Raw genomic sequence first — 24,728 nt, forward strand, 5'->3', positions numbered from 1 at the left:
ATTTAAGCATGGCGTCCTCTGTACTTAGTCCTTTTTGAAACCCGAATTGATTTTTGCTGAAAAAACTGTGTTTGGTTAGAAAGCTTACTAATCTTATCCTGACAAGTTTCTCTAGGATTTTTGCAAATACTGAGAGAAGAGCGATAGGTCGGTAGTTGTTTGGATTTTCTTTATCCCCAGATTTGAAAATTGGTACTACAATTGCATTTTTTAATTTTTTTGGATACACACCAGTCTCCAAACTGAAGGTTATATATGTGAGCAAGGATGCAAGAGAACGATTTTATTACTTTTTTAATTAGCTCAATTCTTATATTATCATAGCCTGGAGATTTTCTGGATTTCATTGAGAGTACAATTCCTTCTATCTCTAAATTAGTTATTGGTGTGAAAAACATTGAATGGTAATGGTGAATTGGTTTGTCAAAAAGTATTTTATAACTGTTATAATCGTTGATATTTAGCTTTTTTGTATTCTTAGCGCTGTATTCAGTATATACAGCGCTAAGAACAGCTCAGCTGATAGACCGGACCCCTGAGGCAGACCTACCCCTGTATCTATAAGTTTTAGCTCGCTTAGCGAATCCTCAATCCTTACCTGTTGTGACCTATTACTTAGAAAGCTTTTAAACCAATTATTACATACACCTCTAACTCCTGAGTCTTGCAATTTTCCCAACAATATATCGTGATTCGCAGTATCATACGCTTTTCGGATATCCAAATAGAGGCCAGCACATTTCTTATTATTGTTTATTCCATTATATATTTCAGAGATAAATTTAAGCATGGCGTCCTCTGTACTTAGTCCTTTTTGAAACCCGAATTGATTTTTGCTGAAAAAACTGTGTTTGGTTAGAAAGCTTACTAATCTTTTCCTGACAAGTTTCTCTAGGATTTTTGCAAATACTGAGAGAAGAGCGATAGGTCGGTAGTTGTTTGGATTTTCTTTATCCCCAGATTTGAAAATTGGTACTACAATTGCATTTTTTAATTTTTTTGGATACACACCAGTCTCCAAACTGAAGGTTATATATGTGAGCAAGGATGCAAGAGAACGATTTTATTACTTTTTTAATTAGCTCAATTCTTATATTATCATAGCCTGGAGATTTTCTGGATTTCATTGAGAGTACAATTCCTTCTATCTCTAAATTAGTTATTGGTGTGAAAAACATTGAATGGTAATGGTGAATTGGTTTGTCAAAAAGTATTTTATAACTGTTATAATCGTTGATATTTAGCTTTTTTGTATTCTTAGCGCTGTATATACTGATAAAGTGATTATTAAGCTCATTTGCAATTAGATTCTCGTTTAGGAGAGTCTCTCCATTTGTTGCTCTCATTTTTTTAACTGGCTCTCTCCTGTTATTTTCTCCTAATAGCGTATTCACTACTTTCCAAGTCTCCTTAGAGTTTCCCCTCAAATTGTTTAGAGTTTCGCGAAAATATTTATTTTTGGATTCCTGTATTTCTTTCTTGAGTTTATCCCTATACTTTTTATAATAATTTAGCAAGTTCTCGTTATATGGTTGTTTTGTGGTTTTTTTGTATAAGCGATTTTTAACTGTTATTCGGTTTAGCAAGTAGGGAGTGAGCCATGGTTTATGTGGTGGTTGTGTAAATATTTTCCTTTTATTACTTTCTCCTGTACATGCTATTTCCAAACACTCACTGAAAATTTATAGAAATTTATCCAGAGCTAAATCTACGTCTGAAAGATCGAGGACACATTTCCAGTTAATTTTATTTAATTTATTGGCGAGAATTTCAACGTTTATTTTTTTCTGCTTTTTATTGTGATTAGTATTGGGTGAATGATTTATTCGCTTCTTAATCATTTTCTCAAAATAAAACTCTATAGCATAATGATCAGTGATTAGTAAATTCTTTATAATTGTGGAGGGATTGAAAGAATTCCTTGTTGTTACGTATCTAAACCATAAGTGATCGATGCATGAAGTTGATATGTTGGTTACTCTAGTCTGTTCGTTAACATAAGATGTAAACCCATAACTTGACATAATGAATTGGTATTCATCTGATACTCGATTACTATCAAGCAGATCAATATTTATGTCACCTGTTATGTTAGAATTATCGTTATCTAACTTATCTAATACAGTTTTTATCTCTTTGAAGAACTCATCTACAGGTATATTGTGAAATCTATACACAGCGATAAGGCTTATTTCGACATTACCAAAAAAAGTCAACTTTTAAGGCATCTACAGAGATTAGAACTATCTTATCGGCTATTGCTGTTATTTCTTTATTCACATAAACCGCTACTCCACCTGCTCTATAATTGTCATTGCAATTTGTAAAACAATTGTATCCATCTATTGGGTAAAGTTCAGACTCATCACTATATATCCAAATCTCTGTTAAAATTATACACTGCGGTTTTTTTGCATAACTTTCAAGCTCAATTAAAAAAAGGTCAAAGTTTTCTCTTAAGCTTCTTATGTTTTGTACTAAATAGAATAGTTCATTAAGGTCGGTCATTTATTTTTAACTTTCGTGGATTTTTCAAAAATTAGTAAACTTTTATTAAATAAACTAGTACATTTGTAATCATTATAGTTTGCTTATATCACTTACTGAACTCAATGAGATTACCGGTTGACCCTCAGATTCTCGCATCAAAATTTTTCCGTTCCTAATCCAGAGATACTTGTAGTCCTTTTCTTTCTTGGCTGCTCTCGCCAGCGCTAGCACCTTCCTGTTCTCCGGCGACAGACTCTCGTTGAGGTACAGCGGGATGTCTGTTGGTAGGTCCATGTGTCGCGTTGAAAAGTTCCTCATCACCCTCCTTCGCTTTAACAGCTCCTCCTTGTCGATCCTTCTAGTCAGTTTTATTATAATTGGTGGCACTTTATCTTTTTCACGAGTTGGAAGACGGTGACAATTGTCTATTTGCAGACAATATATGAATAGATTTGAATCACATACAACTCAAAATGTATCGACATATATTAGTGGAGGATTCCTGCCGTCGTTATCAGCGTGTATTGTGGAGATTTTTGCCAGAGGATCCGATCGAAATTTATCAGCTCAATTGTGTTGTTTTTGGTGTTTCAAGCTCTCCATATTTGGCGCTTCGCACCGTCCACCAGCTTGTAGAGGAGGATGGAAATCGTTTTCCAGCAGCCAAGGCGAGAATACCAAGAGACATGTTCATGGACGACTTAGTCACATCTGTCGCCACAGAGTCAGAGGCCGCGGAGCTGTATCGTCAGTCCAAGCAGCTGTTTGAGGGAGGAGGTTTCTCGCTCACAAAGTGGACTTCAAATTAACCATCAATGTTGGAGAAATTCTCGGAGGAAGAGAAATCGTTCTCGTACAACGATTTCGAAGCAGACAACTCCTTGGCTATCTTGGGATTGAATTGGCAACCTAGTACTGATCTGTTTCAGTTTTCAGTCAAGAGTGGTGAGGTCGTCGCTACTAAGCGTTCTATTCTGTCAGTGATGGCTCATATCTATGATCCACTTGGTCTCTTGTCACCGTTTACATTATTTCTCAAGTGTCTTGTCCAGAAACTGTGGAAATTAGGAGTGGATTGGGACGAGAAGCCGCCTGAGTCTATCTGCACTCTTTGGGAGAATTGTCAAAAAGAGTTGCATCTATTGTTGAAATTTGCTGTTCCACGTCACGTTGGTTTGTTTCAGGATTCTCACATCAGTTTGATTGGTTTTTGTGACGCATCATTGTCTGGTTATGGTGCAGTTATCTATGTGAAGTCGCAGAAGGAGAGCGAGGAGCCAAGAGTTGTATTATTGGCAAAGTTATTCCAATATACAAAAACGGCCCAAAAAACCGTCATGTAAGTTATAGACCTATTACATTAACTTGTGTTCTTGCCAAAATACTAGAGAAAATTATTAGACAGCAATTAGTTGATTATTTAGCCTCACATAACATTCTGTATAGTAATCAGTTTGGCTTCAGGAGCGACAAAAACTTAAATAATAATATATTCAACTTGACTAAAGATATACACACCCCAATAGGGAAAAACAGGAAAATTCTTTTGCTATTTATAGACCTTGCAAAAGCGTTTGACACAGTTGACCGGGATATCCTCATGAATAAACTGTATTATATTGGTGTAAGGGACATGTCATTAAACTGGTTCAGGAGCTATCTCTCGGACCGTCGCCAGATTGTCACTATTCTCAATGAAAATAGTATAAGTAGAGAGTTGAATTATGGCGTTCTGCAGGGAAGCACCCTAGGACCAATTTTATTTTTAATTTTTATTAATAACTTGGGAAAGCTTAATCTACAGAACGGTGATTGCTTTTTATATGCTGATGACACAGCTTTACTTTTTGATGGTTACTCTTGGAATGAGGTATACAAACATGCAGAGTGTGGACTGAATAAAGTGAAAAGATGGTTCGATCAGAATCGTCTAACTGTCAATGTGAGTAAAACTAAGTGCATGCCAATTTGTCTGAGAGAAGATGCCGAACCTGTGGATGTGGAATTAAAATTGCACTCATGTGGAGCATTGGATGAATGTATGGTATGTGACACAGTTGAAGCTGTCTCAGAATATAAGTATCTAGGAGTATTATTCGATAAACGTTTGAAATGGAGCTCCCATATCATTTTCACTAGGAATAAATTAAGGAAATTATTAAACATTTTCAATTTTCTAAGTAAAATCATGAATATTGAAATGCTTAAGCAAGTATATTATGCATATGCCCAATCTATCTTACAGTATGGTATGTTAGCTTGGGGAGGCGCCACAAAGACTGTCTTGAATCCTTTGGAAGTGACTCAAAAATCTATTATTAAAACTGCGTTACAGAAAAATAGTAGGTACCCTACTGAAACCCTATTTAACGAGTTTAAAGTATTTAATATTAATCAGCTGTATGTTCGATCCCTACTTATGCACATCTACAAGAACAAACAAGACATATTCGCTCAAGTGCAACATGGCTACACAACCAGGAGCTCGGTGAACGGTGGCATTGTTATTCCTAGAGTACTCAAATCAATAAACACAACAAATTCCTTCTATAAAGCAAGTATACTTTACTCAAAACTCCCCCAACACATTAAAGACATTGAAACTCAGTCCATAGGCGTATACAAACGCCACATTAATAGATGGCTTTTGGAGGTTGGTAAGATAAGAATTTTAGATTTCCTTAAATCATATTATACTTTTTGATAAGACTAGCCTCAATGCATGCTGAGTCGGTTGGCTATTGTTCTGATCTGTTTCTCTTGTTCTTGGCTTGACAGTGAGTTTTCTGCCCCTCATTCATTTTTCTCTCTCTTCTTCTTCTTCACAACATACTTCATTTTTCCATCACTCATTTCAATCTTTTCCATCTTTCAGATATATTGTCATGTATTTCATTATGTTAACTTATTATGAACTATTGTCATTATGAACTATTCAGATTGTTACTCTTTCCTGCACACAGGCATTTTGCCCATGCATGGAAAAAAATGTGTATTATTTTTTATTTGAAATGTATTTTGTTGGTAAAATGAAATAAATAAATAAATAAATAAAATAAATAAATATTGTGTTCAAAGTTAAAGGTAGCACCATCTAAAGTTGTTTCAATACGTCGTTTGGAGTTGTGTGCGGCACTCTTGTTGGCAGAACTCATGAATTCAGTAGTCACTATTATTAGGAACGTTGTCATGTGTCTCGTATTGTCGCACTATCTGATTCTACAGTCACCTTGTGTTGGATTAATGCTCCATCCGCGAAATGGCAAACTTTTGTTGGTAATCGCGTCGCAAAAATACAGGATTCTTGTATACAGGAGTGGATGCATGTTGCCGGAATTGAAAATCCCGCGGACTGTTTGTCTAGAGGTTTATCACCAGTTGAGCTTGTGAACTTTCTGTTGTGGCTCTCAGGTCCATCATGGATAGCAGAGGACGAATGCGATTGGCCCGTCCGAACTGAAATGGAAGTGATAGTGGATCCACTGGAGGCGAAAAAACCGTCAGTGTTGACAGTCACAAAATCTCCTGATTGTAACAGCAATGCAATATATTCATTGATTGGTTGTTGTTCGGATTATGGTCGTCTTTTGAGAATTGTAATTCTTGTTCTCAAATTTTTACGAATCTTACCCCAATCAGAAGAATCAGATTTCGATGTTGCTGAGAGGTATCTATGTAAAGTGGTACAGAAGATACATTTCTCATCCGAATTTGTTCAATTAGAGAAGGGAGAAGATTGTTCTATGCGCCTACGTCGCCTGTCTCCATTCATTAATAGAGGTGTGATTCGCGTCGGCAGTCGTTTGTCTCATGCTGGACTGGAATTTGAGACTTGTCATCAGATGATCTTACCAAAATCCGACGCTTTCGTATTGATGTTGATTGATTATCATCACAAGAAGAATTGTCATGCTGGACCTTCGTTATTGTTGTCCTTGATCAGACAGAAATTCTGGATACTGTCTGCTCGCTCTATTATTCGTATTTGTGTCTTTAAGTGTAATCATTGTTTCCGTGTTCGACCTAGTAATAATGCAATTATTCCAAAAATGGGTGACCTGCCTGCTTGTCGAGTGTTAAAATGCAAACCATTTGAAAATTGTGGTGTGGATTACGCTGGTCCTCTGTGTATTACTATGACGAGACGTCGTAATCCTTGTGTTTTGAAAGCCTACATTTGTCTGTTTGTGTGTATGGCAACAAAGGTGGTACATATTGAGTTGGTATCGGATCTATCAACGCCCATGTTTTTAGCTGCGTTTCGTCGTTTTTTGTCACGTCGTGGACCCTGTCGTGTGATGTATTCCGATTGTGGTACTTATTTTGTAGGTGCAAAGGTACAGTTGCAAAAAATATCTCAACTTTTGAACTCGTCCGAGTTTCAAACCACATTGACTAGTCAACTCGCCGAACACAAAATTGATTGGAAATTCATTCCCCCTGGTTCACCGCATTTTGGAGGTCTGTGGGAGGCAAATGTCAAATCTGTAAAGTTGCATCTGTTCTGAGTAATTGGCAATCAACTTCTCACCTATGAGGAACTGAACACTGTATTGGTGCAGATTGAAGGTGTCCTGAATTCCCGCCCACTGTGTGTACTGAGTGAGGATCCGTGTGAACCACTAACTTTAACCCCAGCGCACTTTTTGACTCTAACACCGTTGAAATCGTTTCCCATGCGGGACGTGGACAGTGTCCCTGTGAATCGTCTCACCAGGTATGAATTGATTGGTCAACTTATTCAATTATTCTGGAACCGATGGAGAAGAGAGTACCTGCACGAACTTCAAAGTCTTAAAAAATGGTTGAAATCACCCACTTCTATCAGTGTGGGAACGGTTGTGGTAGTAGACCAACCAAACACACCTCCATTGCAGTGGCCACTGGGTGTCATTGAAAAAGTGTTTCCGGGAAGTGACGGCGAGGTTCGAGTGGCGAGTGTTCGCCTAAAAACTGGTATTTATAAAAGACCAGTAAAAAAATTATATCCACTCCCCACTCAATAGTTGTTGTGCATGTTGCATTTTTTTCTTTGTGTTGTTTTTTGGTGTTGGTGTTTTTTGTTCTTTTTGGCATGTCTGGATTTTTTCCTTTCTGTGTTTTTTTCAGTTTTTGTAACTTGGCTGAAAAATAGTTTTTCAGAGGCGGGGGTATGGTCTGGCCAGAGAATTCGAACTGTAGCGCCAAAATCCCAGACTGCAGTTCTGCCAATAGCAGGCTTGTTTGCGCCAGCGCAGACCGTCCAGCTGTTTTGGCCTTGTCAAGAAAAAAGCCCCAGTCGTTCTTGTCTTGTCAGCCCGTTGTCTTGTTGCAAGACCGAATTTGTATTTTTGTCATGTAATTTCGATCGGAAATTTCTTGTAAATAATTGTTTGAGTGTAGTGTGTGTGAATTATGAATATAACAGCGTAAATAGTGTTGAATTGAATTAATTTGAATGGGATTTGAATTTATAAAGAATCCAGTTTGAGCTTTGTTCGAAACACAGTGTATAACCTGCAAGTGGAACACAGAATCAACACGAAAAAACAGCCCAGAAGCGAAAACCTGTCTTTTTCCCAGATTTCATCCCACCCTGAATCTGACCAAAACACCTAATAAAGGCTTCGAAGGGGAAGTAGACAAGATTGGATTAAATCTGGTGAGTTTTTGCTCTTTTCTATTGTTTACTAATGCAGAGTTTAACTGTACAAATAACCTGGCTCAAATTGAAGATTAAATTTTGCCCCTTGTTTGTATTTGATTATTTAAATAGTAAATTACAGTCCTCTGGTAGCTCTAGCCTGAGCTTTGTTCAGAACAGCTGTTGATATATGAGTTTCGACTTGCAATAGCACTAGCAGTGGTTTCAAAGTATCACTTATTAATGAGTATCACTTATAAAATGATTATTTTTTGTCAATGGAACAATATATTACATAACAATATCATGACATATTTTTCAAAAGATTATCAGTCATTTTTTGGAGATTCAGCTTTCAGGTTGCGTTACTAGGAACCTTCCATTTTCACTTGCTATTATCTACCATTTACTAATTAAAGTTCTGAAACTCTATTGAGAATAAATTATATAAAAAACTTCAGAGAGATTATATCGAAGTAATCACGGAAATCTTATATGATCTAATAAGTGATGGCTAGCGATCCTACTTATAATTCACTATATGCTGCATTATAAGAAACAAATATTTGGAATCTTCATAGGCGGGAAAAAAACTTGAAAATATTCAACTGTGATTTATATATTAATTTCTTGAAATGTTACATCCAATTGAGCTGCAAAAGTATTTTGAAATTAGATCATTAGAAGTTCGATCCAATAAATTGGATGAGTAAATACAATAAAATTGAAATCTATCTGCATATTCATCAAGATCAGTGGTTCCCAGAAAGTGGTCCGCAAGGAGCCCGAGGAAAGAAAAATTTATGTTTACGCTATTAGTGTTATTCAAATAAACTTTATCAGTCTTTTTTTCTAAGAATAACCAACTTCCCTTCAAAAATGTTAAACCAAACTCTTCGGAAGTTCAAAATTTGTTTTCAATTGGTGAAAGAAGAGATGAGTACCAAATTTCCAATGCAATAAGATAGGACTATAAAGTTTGTTTGAAATCTTAATGGCGGATTTGTTCCACGTGATTAAGCTAGTCAATCAAATGCTTGACAGTCGATGGCCATACTGTGGGTAATATAGTTGCTGTAATTTAGACTAAAGGAAATCAGTAACTAATTGATTCAAAGTAAAACTGTTCTAGAAAGTGTGGTAATAAAAATGAAATATTGCTCTTATAATGAGACAGTGCTTGTCAATTGGTCATACTGCAAGATTTGAGGATGAAAGTTGTTCAAAAACAAGTTGAGAACCAGCTTGGGAAACAAACGTAGAATAACAATAAAAAAAAACAGAACAAAAAAGGAGTTATTGTAATTCCTGGTGAACATTATGAGTACAGTAGCCTCTCTCTTAACCGGACACCTTTTAACCGGACATCGGTTTAACCGGACTACACTCCACGGAAGTGACATCTCTTTAACCGGAAAATAATTATCAGCACATCGGTTCAACCGGACTGGATTGGCAGGAAATGGAAACTGCTGTTACAACTTTTCTCGTGGGAAAGACTATTTTCTTGTGTTTTGTGTTCACAGATATCATAATAAAGCGTCTAGTTTTATTATTTTTATGTAAAAGTCATTATTGGCTTATAAACTACAAAATATGCGTACCAATTTAACGACTTTTAGGGAACGTCGGTTTAACCGGAAAAAACGTTATCCGGACTGGCCTCAGTCCCGATGAGTCCGGATAAGAGAGAGGCTACTGTAATGGGAAATGTTCATAGCGAAGAAACAAAGAGGAGTCTAAAGGTCCTGATTGTAAATCCAATAAATAAGTACCTATAATCAAGGAAATCACATGCTCATTATCAGAAGATTCTTGGATTCTTGTATTAGAGTATGTTAGTTGAAATATTTAGTTCAGCTACAATGATTATATTATTGTATAATGCCACAAAGTTTAAGGAATACTGTTACTTCTTCTTTGAGGTAATGCTCGAAATAAATTAACAACAACATTTCTAAATCGTGATTACGAAGAAACAATCAAATAAACTCTGCTTAGAATACTTTTCAATGTTTTGATTGTAAGATTCTTGGAAAATTTATTTCCATACCGCAGTGAAAATGCTGGGTGTAATTCATCTTAAGAAACACCTACCCGTACTATTTTATTAATAATTATTTCAAGTATCTCCACTCAGTTCATTGCATTAATTGACTTTACAAGGAAGTAAGTTATAATTTATAATAAAATAATTAGTCTAATGCAGTAAGTCGTAAGTAAGTATGACTCTGTTACACTATACTCAAATAATTAAATAAAAGCCTTCAAGTAGGGCAATGAAATATTTACGAATCCACTAGAATATTATTGATTCATGTAGTGAATTGAATTGGGAGTATTAAAATTATACATCTTGAAAGCGTATATATTATCATTGTCAAAAAAATACGCGTGTATAAAATATAGGTGTTAATTACGGAAGAACTGTACGATTTAAAACCTATTTGATATTCTATATGTATGAAGGGACTCTTGAAAAACACAATCCTGCGTTCAGAGATTCAAAAATATGATTGATTAATCAATTTTTGGCAAAAATGGATTGAGTAGTCCAAATTGTGATCAACATCTATGTAGGTTACATGGAATTTATTGTACTTTGATCGTTTGGAGACATAAAATCCGAAAAGCCTCAATAAGTTTTTTATTCGTTGACAGATTGACTTGAAAATTTATTGGAAGGACACTAATGTTAAGATAAATGTTCATTTTTTTGTAGAATTTTTCTATTGCTACTTTGCCCTCCAGATCCGAAAAACTGTTCGGGCGATTTGATTCCGTAAGACCGGTTTTGAATCTCCCGGCTTGCTCACCCACATCACTGTGGTGTGGGAATGAATTTTTCAAGAATCTTACAATTAGAACATTGAAGTGTATTCGAACTAAGTAGAGTTTTTTTGATTGTTTCTTCTCCATCCCGATTGAGTAATATTATTGTTAATTTATGCTGTGTATTACTGAATATTTCAACTGCTGAACTGAATATTTCAACTGATAACTTATTATAATACAACAATCCATGAATCTTCTGACAATGAGCATGTGATTTCCTTAATAATAGGTACTTATTTATTCAATTTTAAATCAGGACCTTTTGTTTCTTTGCTATGAAAGTTTCCCATCACTCATAATGTTCACCAGGAACCACAATAACTCTTTTTTCCTTCTGGCTTTATTGTTTTTAAAGCTGGTTCTCAACTTGTTTTTGATCATTGTTACTATTCATCTCAAGTTTATAAACACTTCAAAGACTTCGTATAGAATTTATATACTTTGAATGTATATTAAGAGTATGGATACTCGAATTACTATAGAGATCATACTACTATCAAAAAAATACTTTTACTATAGTAAAAGAGAATAACTATACATGATTACCTACCCAATTAGTTCTATATTACTATAAAGAAGTAACTTATTCAACCAATTCCAACTTCACTTACTTCTAGGTTTTCCCCTTTTTTTATACTTTTTAAAGGCAAATAACATGGATGAACAAGAGTAGCTCATCCATTGCGGGTGAGGAACACTAACTGCACTGCTCAACTCAATCGATAGGGAACTGGATAGAATCTCAGCACTTCTTCTGTGGTGTGACTCTCTTGAGGCTTGTGTTAAAGTTGGTGTCGTGTCAACAGAGGTTTGAGCAAACTTGGCTCAAAGCCAGATTTGCGTAAACCTCGCTTTGAGCCAAGTTTGCGCAAATATCGTTGTCATGTAGACCCGGCATAAAGTACAGTAATTATATTACCCACAGTATTGCCATCGACTGTCACGCATTTGACTGTTGTTAATCACTTCATAATTTTTTTTTCAAATTAATCAAGATCCTCAAAGCTGAAAAAAATTTATAAGTTGTTGTTACTCATTATTTAAAATCTTATTAATCCTGTCCATGTTTTTCTCATTCCAGCTTTGAGTCATTCCCCACTAATATCATTTAGTTTTCGAATTAGGGTCAGCACTAAATCTTCTTGCCCTGTTGTGATATATCTGGAGGTTTTCATGTTGTGTGCTGTTATAAATTTTACATTGTTTTTTATTGTTTCTGATCAGAACTACATTCTTGTGAGTTAAGCTCTGTGCTTCATAAATTGTCTGTACTTTGATTGAAGGATGAAGTTCTGATTGCAGCTCTTTTAGCACTGTTTTCTTCTCGAGCTGAGTGAATGTAAGGATCATAGTGTTGGGTTCAAGTGTCCAATTTCTCCATTTGTTATTAGAGGTCTGACGGAGAACAGGACCTCATTTTTTGTACTAATTTCCTAGTAGTAGCTGGAAAGGATGTAGCAGACGTCTATTGGACATCTTCTATTTTGATGGATTCTCTTCTAACAGAGAGATGAAATGTGTGATCATTTAGCTGTTGATTTACTCCTCTCTATGTATTTAGTTTGAATCTCCTAGCTGAATAATCTCTGAAGCACCAGCGAGAGATGAGACAAATCCCACGAAACCTGCATGCGTTAATAGGCCTACTGCTTCATCTATAAATACACGTTTGTATGCTTTTTTGATCCGTTTATTATAAAAGATGAAACTGTTCTATAATACTGCTTGATTATTCTTTCATATTTATTTTTGTGAATTCTATTCACCTCTTGCCTAATTTAATTTATTCCACCTCCTGTCTGACACAAAATGAGATCTTTACCTGGTGTATGTTGCTGAAGAATAAAGTGAGTTTTACCACACCTTGGTACTCCATCCATTCAAGTTATTTTTGGCATCTTACAATTTGTGATGTCAACTTTTAGAATATTCTTCAGTAGCTCAGTATTCAGCATGATTTGGGTATTTCTACTGACTCATTCTTCTCGCCTTATCTCTTGAATACATGCTGCTGAGAAGAGATATTACTACTCTGTGATGATAGTACTCCCCTATATAGATCTGCATTCAGAACAACATACTGTTGAATAAATTTCCTGAGTTCCATCATACTGTTCAAATAAGCATAGAGAATAGAATTATACGGTAGGTATTCTTTTGGACAATCTTCATAGTCATCATTTTCATGTGGTATATCCGAAAATTTGATTGTTTATTCCTCAGTAATAGAATACATAATTTTTCCAGGCTTCTAGTTTTAATTACTTAACTTAAAAGCTTCAAGCATGTAAATTCGGATTCAATATCAAAAGAATCTATTCCAATCGTAATGTTATATCTATTTATCGATGTATATTTGTCTATTACCAGTCACGGAGACCCAATTGATCATCATTATTATTATTTTGTACGTAACTCATTGTCAATGAATTTTTAACAATATGAAAGCGATTGAGATATTATTTACGTTCCGTAAATAAATAGGTAAGCTACTCATTCATCTTAACTCAGCGTTTTCTTCTTGATTGAATGTGCAAGGCCTGCAAAAACTATTTTTCCTCTTCCTCGAATTGCGAGATCAGTCCTTCCGGTGGTTTGGTTGGTCACCTCATCTATCCGATGACAATGACGTATGAAGATAGCTGCTGTACTGTGTCTCTGCCGTGTGAAACTGGCCTAAACGGCAGAGACCTCGCTCCTGGAATATCATATTACGGAAGATCATATTTCATATTTTGTAGCTCTCCTGTACTTTCACATGGGGATCTTACGAATAAGCCGACAGATCTAACAACTATGCCGACGTTTGCTCAAACCTATGACTCATCACTTTTTCTCAAAGTCTAACTTCCTTAAAAATATAGATAGAAGATTTCTGATTTCGGATTTGGATTCAGCGACCCCAAATTCTTTAAAGCGTAAGTCCCATTTTCAAAAATACTCGAAAACAAGGGAGTTATAGCTGTTTTTAATATAGCTTTCCATTATCATATGATTATATAGTACATACTAAGATAATAATACTCCTGCCTCACAAAGGGACAGGCAAAGGTTTTAAGAAGTTTTTGAACACCTGAGAAGTTTATACATAAAAATTTTTAATTTTTAAAAGTTCTAGTTTTCCAAAAAAATATTGAACTATGAAAAGATGAATCCAAATATGAAATCATAAATCATCTCCACTCATCACCCAATAAAATAGGAGGAAAAGGAATGTTGTACAGTAAAATTCACTGAATTTCAATTGTCATTCAACAATCCAATTTATCAGGTTCAAATCGTTGAATTTCACTTTAAATTCCCAGCAATTATTGACTATTTCTTTTTACAATCAGAAAAATCTATTATGAACATACAGTATAAACATTGTGCTGATCTGAATCGATCTATGGTAATAATAGGAATTGAAAGAATAGAAAATGTCATGGCATTCCAAGTAGTGATGTCTGTGTATTAGAACTGCTGAGTTGATAATGCATACTGAAAAAAAGTCATGAATAGCTCAGACCAGCCTGGCGACTTTGATGCTTTTGAAACCGGAATCTTGTTTTATTTCTATTAAAGAATGATACGGAGTGAAAACCATGTATCATAGTACAAAGCTTTGTATCATGAGTAAGATTGACAATCATGGCTTGTCGATTTTAGTTGCTGACCTAAATCCTCATTCCTCAGTCGTAGAACTATGGACCAAGCGCGAGCATTTGCCTTTTATGTCATATACCGTCGACACAAACTTATGAAATTTATGAAAAGCTTGATAGCTTGAATAGTGATCTGATATTTGTTACACGTTTTTATTCTAAGACATAATATGTCTTAGACTAATTTTTAATGTTTCTTCAATCGGCAGGAAAACTTTGGTTTTTCAAAGTTATCTTACTCCCTTATTTTGGGGTATTTTCAGAAATCAAGATAAATAACCTACCAAATTTCCTACACGAATACAGTGTAAGTTGTATTATAATAGCTAGAGTACTTACGTACTGTATAGTACAGTACCTGTTCGTTTTTACCGTATAATTATATGATAATAGAAAGCTTTATTAAAAACAGCCATAACTTCCTTGTTTTCGGATATTTTCGAAAACGGGACTCACGCTTTAAAGAATTTGGGGTCGCTGAATCCAAATCCGAAATCAGAAATCTTCTATCTATATTTTTAAGGAAGTTAGACTTTGAGAAAAAAGTAATGAGTCATACTTTGTGGAAAGTCGGCATAGTTGTTAGATCTTGCCTCTTCTTGCCTCGAGGGGAAAAAACGTGACAAAACGAGGTTCCTGGATAGGAGTCACCATGTGAAAGACACGATTTGACTCAATGTACTTCGACAAAAAAACGAGAACACTGTTCAGTGTTCAAGTTGCACGTCTCCTATCGTGTGAAAGAGGCCTATGGATATGCTCCAGTGACACACATATTGATGAAAGATGATTGTTTTGAAAACGAACACTACGGTGAAACTAAACTACTAAGATGTTTACTCTCGGAGCGCTGCTGTAAGACTGATTGAATAATTGGATATAACATTTTAAGAAATTATATAAATCATGGTTGAATACTTTTAAGTTATTTTCCCGCCCATGAATATTCCTTATAAAGCATATTTCCGTGATTACTTAGATATAATCTCTTTCAAGTTTTTTATATATTCTCAATAGTGTTTTAGAACTTTAATTAGTAAATGGTAGATAATAGCACTACAGAGAGCACTACAGTTGTACTGTCAAAGTACTGTTTGAGAATTATAAAATAAGCTGCTCACTTGTGCGTGCTGGGTTATAAAAGGTGATACAATAGAATCCGAATGAATGCCATGCAGAAAGAGAATTTAACTTCTCCGGAACAGTGAGAACAGACAGAGATTTCTACGTACCAGTCCTGTAGGCAAGAAATAATTGAAAGCTTCTATTCACTCGAGAAGGAAAATTCATTAGGATTTTGGTGATTGATGATGTGCTAGAAAATATATTAAAATTGATCCGTCTGGAACTCTCTCCCTAATTTTGTACATAAGAACGTGTCAACATACTACTGTATGTATACTACAGTATTCCATAACTACAGTCACTTTATTACCCACAGTATGGCCATTGACTTGTCACGTGGTTCAAATCCGCCATTGTGATTTGAAACAAACTTTATAAGAGTAGTCCTATCTTATAGCATTGAAAATTGGAACTCATCACTTCTTTTGCCAATTGGAAACGTATTTTGAACTTCTGATGAGTTTGGTATAACATTTTCGAAGGGATATTGATTATACTTGGATATAGACCAATAAAGTTGATTTAAATAACACTAATAACGCTTTAAACATAAATTTTTCTCCCCTCTTGTTCCTCTCGGAAAACATCCAAAGCATTCGCGGACCACTTTTTGGAAACCACTGATCTAGATAAATATGCAGAAAGATAGATTCCAAAAGAGTGAATCATAATAAGGATGGAAATGAAGAAAAAGTTAATTCCCAATAATTGGAAAATTGATATGATGTAATAATATGAGGGAGTGAAAGCTATCATTAGAAAAGAGATTTGTAGATGTAAATCCAAAGATAATGTTAATGAGAAAGGGAAACTATTATACAAAAGAGATTAGCTTATGTAAATAACAAGATAATATGATTATGAAAGTTAAAAGAAAATAATTTTCCAATTAGGGAATTATGGAGGAGGAATTATAATACGAAAGAGAGGGGAAGGGATATAGAATAAGAATACTGAGATCCACTCCAGGAAGAGTTCGAATAAGAAACAATCTAGAATGTAGCTTATACGCAATTTTTATGGTAAATCTACATGAATGATAATGCAAAAGAGAAAAGCCATCATTTTTACTTAGGAGTGGAGGGAAATGATTATAAAGGATAAGGATAGGGTTCGAGGAAGGTTTAATTTGAATGTCATGCTGCTCTAGGGTTGGACAGTTCCAGCCATTTTTTCTAAAATATAATGTCTGAATGTACAGATGAAGCCCGTTTGACTCTCTATGGACCTAATTTGATTTGGGAGTCCATGCATGACAACCGCTAATAAGGAAGGATTTTGTATAAATAGTTGTTCGATGATTTGGAATTCTTAGAGTATTTTCACCTGTTCTAGTGTGGGAAGCATCAATTCTCCTACCTTCAGAGACAAATTTTAAATCGTTTTTGAAATAGATTGGTTTACCATATTTAAAAATGTCCCCAACAAGCTTGATTATTCGAAGCATTTTCTGATCAGATAACTTTAAAGTTGAACTATCAATATGGGCTTGAGTGATTCGTTCATGGCGTTGGAGAGAGTAAACAAACCTGAGGCAATAGTTTTGACATCGCTGAAGTTCATCGTTTAAGGTTACTTGTATATAATTGAGCACAGAATAACAATACATAAGATGTGGGAAAATGAGCGATTTGACTAATGTGCGAGATAAATTACTTTTAACATGAAGAGGAGAAACCCATTTCTCCCTCCACAGTTTGTAGCATAGTCACAGACGGACATCCTGTGCACAATTGGATGCGCCGCCGTGTCATTTCGCTTCAGGTTCTTGTGATGAACACATCTCCGTAACATACACAAACATATCACTTTGGAACATTGCCAGTGGAGGGGAGCGAAGCGTTACAAAGCTCTCTCACACAGACAAAAAAGAAGGAGAATGCTGCTAGGTAGTGGGAGAGATTAGTGGAGGATAGAGCATCGGACCTCTCTGTCTTTGAGAAAGAGCTGTGTTAAAAGAAATTTATCTCGCACTTTAGTAGCAATCTAATTTTTCTGGGAAGAATATCTTGCATCTTCTTCAATGAATGCATGGCAGAGAATATAAATTTACAAGTCTTATTAATTTGATCAGACCAGACAAGATTTTCGTTCATTAATTCCAAGGTTTTTAACTGAATCACAGTAAGCTATTTCGACACCATCAACATTAATTTTGTTAAGTGAGTTTACTCACTCTCTAAGAGAGAGAGAGATAGAGAGAGAGAGAGAGAGAGAAAGAGAGAGAAAGTGAGAGAGAGATAGACAGAGATAGATAGAGAGAGAGATAGAGAGAGAGAGAGAGAGAGAGAGAGAGAGAGAGAGAGAGATAGAGAGAGAGAGACACATAGCTCAATCAACTACACAGCACAGGTATTACCTGGCTATTCCCTACTCTACAATTAAAATCTCCCAATAAAATAAAATTCCCATGATTATAATGTAGAATAACATGGGATCGAAGATCAAAAGATTTAGTATTGAACCGTAGAGGTAGATTGATTTTAGACTTTTGTGAAAGATATGATTTAGTTATATTAAGTGGAAGAACTATGGGTGATGAGTTAGGAGAGTTTACGTTCACGAGAGGTTCAGGTGCGTCAGAAATAGATTTATGTTGTGTGTCTAGAGGTATGCTTAATGATATTAATGATTTTAAGGTGAAACAAGAAATATTTTCTGATCATTTCCCTGTAGAGGTAGAAGTCATTGTGAGTGAGCTGCGAGTGAATGAGGATTATTTGTTGCCGCTACCGAGGTATGGTTGGCCAGGAAATATAGAGCGACAGTATCAAGAGCGTATAAGAAATAAATTGAATGAATCAGATGTGATTGAGGTTAGTGATGTTGAATGCGCTACAAATCGAATACTTGTAATAATTAAGGAGAGTATGAATGCACAGCGGGAGAGTAATAGAATGAATGGTAAATTTAAACAGTTGTGGTATGATTGGCAGTGTGAAAGAGCGCGAGTGAGGTGTTTTAAAATGTTAAATTTGTTTAGAAAAAGTAATTCCGAGATCACTAGACGTACATATTTAGAATTAAAATGTAATTATAAATTATTGTGCGATAATAAAAAGAAGAAGTATTATCAAGATGCGGCAGAAAAATTGGCTAATGTAAGAGACTCCAAAAACTTTTGGGAAACTGTGAGTTTATTTAAATCATCAAGAAGGTTAACTAGTAATGAAATAACACCGGAAAAGTGGATAGGATTTTTTGAGCGCCAGTTTACAGCAGAGGCTCTAAGAGGTATTGAGGCACATGTGGGCCCTAGCAATAGGAGTGAGATCTTGGATGCAATTATAGGAAGGGATGAGTTAAAGGTAGCGCTGGAAAGAGGTAAAGATGGAAAAGCCCCTGGTACGGATGGAATACCGATAGAATTTTTTAAGAAAGCTCCCGTTGAACTGTTGGATATTATTTTGTCGCTATTCAATTTTATACTCCAAAACGCAGAAATACCAAGTTGTTTTAGTGAAACAGTTATTTTCCCCATATTCAAAAAAGGTGATTTATCAGATGTAGAAAACTATAGAGGGATTTCGTTTGTAAACTCGATTGCTAATGGTTTGCAGGGGTGATGCTTGGAAGACTAGAAAGGTGGGTGAACGTAAATAGAGTGTTATGTCAGTATCAGGCAGGCTTCCGAAAGGGATATTCGACTGCTGACAATATTTTCAACCTTGTTAGTATAATTAACTTGAAACTTAAAGGTAGAGGGAAGAAAATGTATTGTTTTTTCGTAGACTTGAAATCCGCGTATGATAAAATTGATAGAGTAGCGCTCATACAGAAACTTTATGCGATGGGCTTGTCAGACCAGTTTATTAGAATTATTTCTAGTTTGTACGTAGACACAAAGGCCAGTATTTGGTGTGGAAAAAAGATGTCGAATTTTTTCGAGACAACATGCGGATTAGAACAAGGTTGCTTGATGTCCCCGTTGCTCTTCTCCTTGTTTATTAATGATTTGAGTGATAGCTTAAGGGAGGGAATCTGGTTGGATGATTTAAACGTAAAGGTTCTGCTGTATGCGGATGATTTAGTTTTATTAGCATCTACACCAAAGGCTTTGCAGAGAATGGTTGATGATATCCAGTGTTATTGTGAAAGGTGGGGTCTAGTGATAAATAGAGGAAAGTCTAAAATAGTTGTGTTTAGGAAGGGAGGACGCTTGGCGGAGCATGAGAAATGGTATCTAGGTGGTGAGGAGATAGAAGTGGTGAACAAGTACAAATATTTGGGCGTTATCCTAACATCAAGATTATCATTTGCCGAACATATTAGAGAGCGAACGAAACTAGCAAAATTTGGAATGAATGGTGTCGGCGTAACTTCATTGCTAACAATAACATAGATATGAAGGTGAAGTGGAAAGTTTATAGAGCAGTAGTAAGAACAGTGGCAACATATGGAGCACAGGTCTGGGGTTGTAAAAACTATGATGTTCTAGAAACCTTGCCAAGATATTTTGCTAAAAAACTTTTTATGTTACCGCAATCGACTCCCAATTACATAATTCACTTAGAACTGGATATTGAACCAATTTTCTTATTTATAATAAAGTTACACGTGGAATTTATTTTTAGAATAGTTATGAAATTGCCCCGAGGAAGGCTGCCTAGAGTATTAGCAGAGAAAGTATTAATAAGTAAGATTTCATGGTACAAGGAATGGAGGAGATGGGATGATGAATTTGGGTGTAATCTAGTAAGATGTTTGAATGAAAAGAGTGAATGGAGGAATGAATTTAGTTATTTGTGTGAGAAAATGAAAGAGAAAATGAGAGCTGAGTGGGTACGAAGGATGAATGAAGCCCAGTTTCACGGATTGTATAAACGGTTAGAGCGGCAGAACGATAGTAGATCTTATCTTGAAGGTCATTTTGATAGGAGGAAGATAAGTTTATTAGTTAAGGCTAGGGGGTCTCTTTTCCACCTCAATTTTTCGCACGGCAGAGAAGAAACACAATGGCGATGCTCATTATGTAACAGGGGCGAGATAGAGGATATGCTTCACTTTATGGGGGCTTGCCCGATGTTAGGGGGTGTTCGTAGAGTATACTTAGGTAAATATGTACTCACTGAGGCAGAAGTAGTTGAGTGGCTAAATGGGAAAGATTGGGGAAAATTGATGAGTTTCTTGAAATTGGCTCTTAAACTTAAATGTATCTGATATGTTAGATATATGAAGGAACTCTTTAGATACACAATCCTGCATTCAGAAATTCAAAAATATCATTGAAAAATCAATTTTTGACAAAAATGAAATAAGTAGTCCGAATTATGTTCAACATCGATGTAGGTTACACGGAGTTTATTGTACTTTGATCGTTTGAAGACATAAAATCCGAAAAACCTCAATAAGTTTTTCATTTGCTGACAGATTGACTTGAAAATTTATTGGAAGGACACTAATGTTAAGATAAATGTTCCTTTTTTTGTAGAATTTTTCCATGGCTACTTTGCCCTCCAGATCCGAAAAACTGTTCGGGCGATTTGATTCCGTAAGACCGGTTTTGAATCTCCCGGCTTACTTATTCTTTGGCGCGCTTTTACGTAATTGCGTGATTATTGCCCACAGAGGCTCTCTATTGGACAGAGCTGATAATTTGCTTTGTGACTGTTATCCCACACCTTATCCCCATCCTATGAGTAATAATCATAGATTCCTTCTAGTGTTGAAATCTCAATAATAATCATATTGAAGATGAATTAAAAACTCATTGTACAAAATAATTAAATAAAAAAACACCTGCTCAGAGAATAACAACTTTCATTATTTTTATAGGTTCATATTCATGCATCTGAATATTGTGCTGTGTAGTTGATTTAGCTGAATATTGCTGTATTGTGAGCTATCATATATTAGTGTATAAGCCAGTCTAGATAAATAAAGTACTCAATCAATTAATCTCTCTCTCTCTCTCTCTCTCTCTCTCTCTCTCGCTCTCTCTCTCTCTAGTAAAGACTAGTAAACAACATCGATGTAAACTCACTTGACAAAATTAATGTTGATGGTGTCGAAATAGCTTACTGTGATTCAGTTAAAAACCTTGGAATTAATGAACGAAAATCTTGTCTGGTCTGACAAAATTTTTAAGACTTGTAAATTTGTATTCTCTGCCATGCATTCATTGAAGAAGATGCAAGATATTCTTCCCAGAAAAATTAGATTGCTACTAGTCATATCGCTCATATTCCCATATCTTATGCATTGTTATTCTGTGCTCAATGATATACAAGTAATCTTAAACGATAGACTCCAGCGATATCAAAACTATTGCCTCAGGTTTGTTTACTCTCTCCAACGCCATGAACAAATCACTCAAGCCCATATTGATAGTTCAACTTTAAAGTTACCTGATCAGAGAATCATTCATGTAAATTTAGCATAAAAATTGTGTATAAGCTACATTCTAGATTGTTTCTTATTCAAACTCTTCCTGGAGTGGATCTCAGCATTCTTATTCTACATCCCTTCCCCTCTCTTTCGTATTATAATTTCCCCTTCATAATTCCCTAATTGGAAAATTATTTTTTTTTGGAACTTACATAATCATATTATCTTGCTATTTACATAAACTAATCTCTTTTGTATATTGTAATTTTGTAATTTCACTTTCTTATCAACATTATTTTTGGATTCACATCTACAAATCTCTTTTCTAATGATAACTTCCACTGCCTCATTATTCCACTTATTATTACATCATATTAATTTTCTAATTATTGGGAATTAACTTTTTCTTTATTTTCATCCTTATTATGATTTACTCTTTTCTGTTGATGTATGATTTACTCTTTTCTGATGATTTACTCTTTCCTGAATGATTTATAGTTTCTATGATTTGGTTTTTACTTGATATTTTTTCTTAATTTTTTATGCTTATAATAATAATATTTCGTTTGAATTTTCAACTTTTTTTTCTACGGTTAAGTACTGAAGGGGAGGGTATCCTTCATACCCTCTCTGAGAATGGCTTTCTTAAGGTTCAAACTTCACCATTTCATTTGAAAACATTACAGTAGTACCTCAACTTTTGCATATCCATTTCATCATTTTTCTTGCTCAATATTATTGTAGAACTCATTAGTTAAATATGATTCACCATGTTATTTTACAACGTGAGTTTAATTATGTTTTGTTAAACACATGAATAAAGGAATCTGAATCTGAATCTCACCATGTTATTTTACAACGTGAGTTTAATTATGTTTTGTTAAACACTTGAATAAAGGAATCTGAATCTGAATCTCACTCGCTCTCTTTCTCCTTCTCTCTCTCTCTCTTTTTTGGTAGAGAGTTAGTGGGAAGGATACTTCAAATATTCTTTCCGAAGAATGGACATTGATATGTCCAAAGCTCCGCCAATTTATGTTTATTATGCATAACAATATTATCCATTTTATCTATAGTTATTACAAATTGCTTTTTTTCATATCATATACAGCTCAATAATTATTTTCTTAATTTATATTTTGTGAATTCATCTATAATTTTGCTGTATTGTAAGCTATCGTGTATAAGTGTATAAGCTAGTATATACTGTAATCTACATAAATAAAGTAATCAATCAATCAATCTCTCTTCCTCTCTCTCTCTCTCTCTCTCTCTCTCTCTCTCTCTCTCTCTCTCTCTCTCTCTCTCTCTCTCTTGGTTATGTCGAGTGAGTAAACGTGTGTCAGTTCGGCTCCGTCTTCTAACAGATATTTTGTAGGGTTATACAGTTCAATTCACTTCAAATTATACATCTAGTTATTCAGTTTCTCGAGCTCAATTCAATAGTGGAATTATATTTTTGATTAACTCACACTCTTTTTATTCATCTTGAAAAAACATTCCTAATTCTTCAGTCTACCTTCTCGCCTGTAAAAGTGTAAATCCACCTAACGGTACATGATGGGTCGACCGAACAGAGGCACGCCGAAGAATGAGGTCAATGCTCCGAAGCCAGGGCCAGCTATTTCTGGATCACTGTCTGCAGAGACCCTCCGAATTATTCGACAGCAAATCGAGGAAACTGTGCATCATGCCATTTCTATGGCAGTGAAGTCTATTTTTGAGGAACTTCAGGCATTGAAGGAGGAGAACAAACAGCTGCATGATAGAATTCGTGAGCTAGAGGTGTCTTGTCACCTGAAGGTCGACGACCTCGAGCAATATGGGCGCCGACATTCAATACGTATTTTTGGGATCCCGGAGAGTGACAAAGAAGACACGGACCTGCTGGCGCTTGATGTCTTCAACAAGAAGCTGAACGTGCCCGTGACTCTGGCGGATGTCAACCGCTCGCATCGCGTTGGAAGGCATCAACCACCTCAACAAGGGCAAGCTAAACCTAAGTACCGACCCATCATAGTACGACTCTGCAGCTACCGGACCAGGAAGATGATCTTTGACGCTAAGAGGAAGCTGAAGGGTTCCGGCGTCACCATTCGCGAAGTTCTGACTGTGGAGCATCTCAAGATCCTCAACGCTGCGGCCGACCATCATGGGCATAGGTATGTCTGGTCATCGGATGGGAGGATCAAGATCTCTATCGGCGAGGGAGGATCCAAGAGGGTCAACACAGTCGAGAGGATGACCGACCTTCAAAAAATAAAGGTAAATTAAATCATTTCAGGATTCGATGACTAAGGTGCCCTTCACTACAATAATAGGAAATTCGTATTAATACATTTCACAGTAGATATACCTTGGCATTTTTCATAAGCTGGCTTTCTGTTCTATAAATGAATCTTTCCACTGCTATTCATGATTATATATGAGGCAATTATTTCAAACTAAGGAGATCCACATTTGTTAATACTGATTAATAATTTATCTTGATATTAATTCTCAAAACTACGTTCAATGCATCAACTACTATACTCCAGAGGGTACTTAGAGAATCATTATCTCTATTCTTACTAATAATTATTACATCTCTTACCAAAATTATTTCCATAATTAATAATTTTCGAAATGCTGAATTTCAAATAAATTGGATGATTAACATACGTTATAGATATGGATGTAATCTA

The sequence above is a fragment of the Nilaparvata lugens genome, chromosome X (genome assembly GCF_014356525.2).
Source record: "Nilaparvata lugens isolate BPH chromosome X, ASM1435652v1, whole genome shotgun sequence".
Lineage (NCBI taxonomy): Eukaryota > Metazoa > Arthropoda > Insecta > Hemiptera > Delphacidae > Nilaparvata > Nilaparvata lugens.